We start from the raw sequence: 5,922 nt of genomic DNA, 5'->3' as shown, positions 1-5,922 counted from the left end.
TGAGCCTCGAGGACTCATTTACAAGAGACCTGTTAAGACCAGAGACCTGGCCATCTTGAATCCAGCTTACCCAAGTTCAACCCAGTGATTAATTTCTGGAAGTTTGATTAACAACCGTTCAGTGATTCGTGAGATGTTTTAACGGTACACACACACACACACACACAGGAAGAAATGTGATTGAAACAAAGCTCCAAACTTTGACAGAAATCTCTTCACAGGTGATTCTGTCTCAGGGTCTTTGTGGTACAATTAAAACAAGAAATGAGTCCTAACTTCAGGTCTGTCTTGTAAAAGAGTCCCTGAGGCTCAATGGGATTAACCTGTATAAATAAAGGTTGAATGATAAAACTATAAATAAATTTAAAAAAAGGATTTTGGAGATAATATAGTCCAACAGTCGTGTTTCCTCTGCATACATCGTTTAGGGTCCGGTGTGGAGTTTGGGACTTTGTGCAAGTACTGAACTAAATTTCAAAAGGGTGAGGCTGATAAACGGGTCAACGGGGAGAGTGAGGCCGATGCACAAAAGAGAAAAGAAAAATGAAAGGAGGTCATGAGAGAAACGGATTTAAAAATCAGTTTTGACTGGGTGACATTGGGGTCCTGGCTTCTTAAAAAACTTTTCTTTTGTTTTCTTTGCTTTGGGACAAAAACATGAACGAAACAGCCTCGGGCCGAGTGTGAGTCTCTTCAAACTTTTTGTCTAAAACGCCTCTACACACACACACCGCTGTTCGTGAGTCTTCCCTGGAGGCCATCAGAATTTATTTAGTTTTTATTTATACAAGCTTAAAGTCAAGCCATCCATCTCAAACACAACAGCCTGCAGCTTTCATTACTCCGTGTGTGTGTGTGTGTTAGCAAGTTTGTGTTGATTTACAGTAAGCCTCTGACAACACATTGTGTGTTTTTCCCATCATCCTCGGCTGCACCTCGAGCCACGATGATGTTGCCGACGACAGCTGAAGTTGTGTTCTTTAATGATCTCGCTCAACAACACAATTACCAAGTGTCAAACAGCAGAGCGAGCCGGACGGCGTGACAGCGACGCACGCCGCTTTATCTCCTTTAAACAATCATCGGCTGAATTAAAACCCGACCTACCCAACCCGATGTTCGATAAAAACGGCCGGTTACGCGCTCACGTGGGGTGGAAAATAGATTTGTAGAGAGTAAAACCAGGGAGGAGCGACTGATGCGTGCAGTGACTGAATAATTGTCTTCAATGTAAACTGTGGGTTAAAGAGTCGCTCTGTAAGATCAGCTGATCGTTTGCTGCTTTCTGCTGTTATGATGCTTCTGTTGACATGAAACAATTATTAAAAGCATATTAGGAGCATTTCTGTCGAATGTGTAGCATATAGTAGGCATGTGCGATACGGCATAAAATTCATATGACGATATGTATTGAGAAGGGTCAGTAAACATGTATCACAATGTTTTTTGGATAAAACTTGCAATAGGATTTTTTTTAAAGCATAGGGTGTCATTTTGCCATTATTTATTCTGAAAACTGCTATACCACAAAATAATCTCAATTAAGAAAATTACACTTATAGGTCCAGAGAGTTTTTAAATAACAAACAAATAAAGTATTAGGCTTCTTTCTTGTAGTGCAAAACAGAGCAAAACCTATCAAATGTAGTTTTAGCCGTAGGTTTTAAACAAAAGAATATGTTGTTAACTCTTCACAGTTTCCAGTTTTCTCACTTTATAAATGAGCAGCAACGGAGCAGAATTTTACACCTAAACACTTCACCCTCCAACCCTCTAGGGGGCGTCTCCTTCCGCTTTAAGGAGAGCTGACACAAAATGGCGACCAGTTTCCTCTGTGGCTTTGAGCAGAGGGTCTCACAGTGAAATCACACAACACGGTGTTCTTGTCACAGATCAGACAGCAGGTTCCTCTAAAGCTGACCAACGCTGACTTTAACTTTCTACGGAAAAAAAAAAAAACTTTTGATGGAACACAGAGTTTTGCGCATGCGTCGGACTACGGCAATGCAGCCGTAGTTAGCTTGTAGCTTTGCTACTTAGCTCTTGAAGACTTTAACATCACTTGCGCACAGTTTTCAACTCATAAAAAGTAACGATTAAATCTGACAACTCTGATTTTACATCAAACACAGCGTTACTGCGGTTAGCCGGTAGAAGTCAGATCTCTATCGTAGGCTAAATGTTTATCGTTTCTACCGTGCATTCCTAGTCTGTAGAGGATATTTCAATGTACTGTATATGCTGGGTTAGAGCACACTGTAATCCAGCATGCTGCTATTTGCAGATGATGTGGGCTTGAATTGGCGTCATCGTGCCGTGATCTCCAGCTCTCACTGGAGCAGTTACCAGCAGCGTGTGAAGAGACCGTGGTCCTCGGTCAGGAAAGGGTGGATTGCCATCTCCACGTTGAGAGTGAGGTTCTGCCTCAAGTGGAAGAGTTCAAGTATCCCGGGGCTTTGTTCACGAGTGAGGGAAGTATGGAGCGTGAGATCAACAGACAGATCTGTGCAGCTTCTGCAGTATTGTGGTCTCTGTTCCGGTCTGTTGTGGTGAAGTAGCTGAGCTGCAAGGAGAAGCTCTCCGTTTACCAGTTGGTCTACATTCCAACCCTCACCTACGGCCACGAACTCTGAGTAGTGTCCGAAAGAACAAGATCAAAGCTTCAAGTGGTCAAAACAAGTTTTCTCTGCAGAGTAGCTGAACTCTCCCTTAGAGACAGTGAGAGGTTCAGTTCCTCAAGAGAGACCCGGAGCAGACACCTACGTTGTGCTTGCTCAGGATGGGAGACTGTGACGAAGTGAAGGTTCAGCACAATCTGCTGACTTCATTAGATAAATAACTTTTACTAATTGGCATTTCTGTGTATGTGACTTACAGCTGTCATTTCTAACCTGAACCAGTGCCCGGCCCAGGATGTTTTAGGCCCAAATGCAACTCTAATGATAATGAATGTTTTTGCACAGCGCCCTGAGACAACGTCTGCTGTGACTTGGAGCTACAGAAATAAACTGAATTGAATTGCTCCTCCACTTCCAGAGGAACCAGGTGAGGTGGTTCTGGTAAGGATGAGCCCTGGACGCCTCTCTAGGTAGGCGCTCTGGGCATGTCCGACTGGGAAGAAACTCCAGGGAAGACCCAGGACACTCTGGAGAGACTATCTCTCTCAGTTGGCCTGGGAACACCTTGGAGTCCTCCCAGAAGAGCTGGAAGAGGAGGCTGTGGAGAGAGATGTCTGGACCTCCCTGATCCAGCTGCTGCCCGAGACCAGACTTCAGAACAAGAAGAAAATAATGGACAGACTGGCTGGTTAGAGCAAACTAAGACAAAATAAGTCCAGAAGTGGCCTCCTGGACCATCTCAAGAAGGCACCCGACATATTTGAGTTCAAATAAAAAAAAAACATGACTTTAGTCACAGATTTCTCCCTGGTATCATCATATCCACTCCATGTTAAGATTAGTTGTTGCTGCAGCGGGACCAGAGAGCGGCCCCAGGGTTGTAGACCCCTGGTCTAATCTATTCAGCCACGTGAGCTGATTCTGAAAAACAAGAAATAATAAACATGTTTAAATAAGTTTAATTTATTGTGAAAGTCACAAAGCTGTAACTGGTAAACAGGATTCCTGCTGCTGTGGTGGCTTTTCAATCGGCTGCATGCTTCTCTGTTTTACAAAAACACCTAAAAGTTGAAGTCTGGCACGAAATTTGAGACAAAAAGACATTTTGTACCTTAAGATGTCCAGTCTGATGTGATAAAACCTAAACTGTGTTTTCTGTTCCGTCTGTACGCATCTCTCTAACTTTTTTTATTTTTTAAATCTCCGTCCCCGTCCGTCCTCCACCTCTCCTTCCCTCTCTGCCCTTCATTCCCCTTCTCTTTATCACTCCGCTCATAAAACCTGCTCATCCAGAAAGAACGGAGCTTAGAGGAGGATGGAGAGGAGCGAGACGGAGAGAAAATGAATGAGGGAGAAGAAAGACGGAGGGAAGATGGAGGGCTGGAGGGATAGATAACAGATGGAAGGGTGAAGAATAAATAATGGTGAAATTTCAATTTTACAGTAATTAATGTGTATGAATTTGGGATGTATTAAATAAATAAGGCGAGTAAATCCACACTCCGTTTTGTTCACAGTCCATTTCTGATGGACCTGACAGGCTACAATGTGTCCATCCTCTCCACGCTGACCTCTGAAGGAACTGACGAAGCTATCATTTTGGGTTTGTCGCATCATTTAACTTCACATAACCTGCTGCTCTTGACTATAAAAAGCTCCACACGAAAGCTGCAGGACGGTCGGCAGCCTTTTGGGTAAACAGCGTTGAAAACGACCAGATATTTTATTATTGCGTTATTTATGCTTGCTTGCTTTGAGGTTGAGAAAAACAACTATTCCAACGACGTTCGAGTATTAAAACATAAAACTGCAAACACAACCATCTGATTAATGTAGACGGTAAAAGTTGTTGAAGATGCGTCACTTTTGTATGATACTGTAAATATTAGGAGAGACACAAGTTGGTACAACAGAAAAAACTAATGCCGAACAAATCTCACTCATTTTAAACGAACAAAAACTCCCCCGGACACAAAGACACTAAAACAACCCAGACTTGTTCATAAGGAGACTCTAAGGGAGCAGATCATGTACAAACTTTAAAACACACCAGAATGCAAGAAACAGCATCTACTTTATTCATAATGTTTGGAGGAGGACCCCCAGACCCCCCCCAGTGTGTCCCCTTCACTTTACAAATGCTTCTGACGCTAATGGCCGCCGCGTTGTTCAAGTTAAACTATCGTCAACACTGGGGGCTAAGCACCCCTAAATGGCATATTCTAGAAACGCCCCTGCTCAACACGTCAGAGCATAAATACAAACTGTTGGACTTCTTGATCTCCAACGGCTCTGCCGTGGACGTCCTCATCGCACACATATGTTGTTACTTCAGCTGTTTCACATTTTACACACAGTTCCAACAAGTTTGAGTCAACCTTGTTAGATTTATCTACCTGGATTAGTGAGCATCAGGACAAATACACGTAGTCACACATTTGGCTCAGGACACTTGAACTACGTGGGGATTTTGGATTTCTATTTTATAAACTTTTTTGCCCCGTCTTCTTAACTTTTCATTGAGTGCCTGTAAACTTTCAAAAGTTTTTGTAAATAAATCCACTCAATAAAATATGACAGTGATGGACTTGCGACCTGTCCGGGGTGTCCCCCGCCCCTCACACAGTGATTGTTGGACATGGGCACCGGCGACCCCCGTGACCCAAATGAAAGAAGCGGGTAAAAGATGATGGATAGATAGAAGGGAATAAAATATGACAGAGAGGAAATCTGAATTTTGTTAGTGTCTAATTACTTTTTTTTTCCCTATAAGCCGCAGTTTTTTGCATAATTTGCATTTCCTATGATTATACGCCAAAAGCAACGTATTTATGGATTTTTTCCATATTTATAAACTAATTTTTGGATGAGATATGACCGTTTTCATTCATTCTGACTGAAAATATTGAACACTACCATTTTCAGCCGCTAGATGGCACTCGAGTAGTATGGCATGCCGTTGTATCGTGTAATAGGTAAAAGTGGCTATTAATGATACAATTGTCTTGCCACAGCTTGCCACCGTCGTCCAGCTCGTCTCGTCGTTCATTTCGCTGCGCCGCCCTGGTGAAATGCAGCTAATTTGACCATTGAAGTGATTATCAATTATAGATTATTAAGTAAAAGTGAAACTGAGACACACCTTTACTATAAAGTCGAGTTAACAAATAATTATTTTTAGGTGGTTCAGTGTTTCCCCTTGCTAACTTGCCATGGTGGGATGCTCAGCTCATCCATGATTTTTGTTGATGGGGAGGGACGGAGACATGTCTGAGCGCAGCTTGTACCAACAGTTTTTGAGCGG

This window comes from Nematolebias whitei, chromosome 1 (assembly GCF_014905685.2).
Source record: "Nematolebias whitei isolate Nwh7 chromosome 1, NemWhi1, whole genome shotgun sequence".
In the NCBI taxonomy this organism is placed as follows: domain Eukaryota; kingdom Metazoa; phylum Chordata; class Actinopteri; order Cyprinodontiformes; family Rivulidae; genus Nematolebias; species Nematolebias whitei.
The sequence above is the reverse complement of the archived record's forward strand: the minus strand, read 5'-3'. Positions refer to the sequence as shown.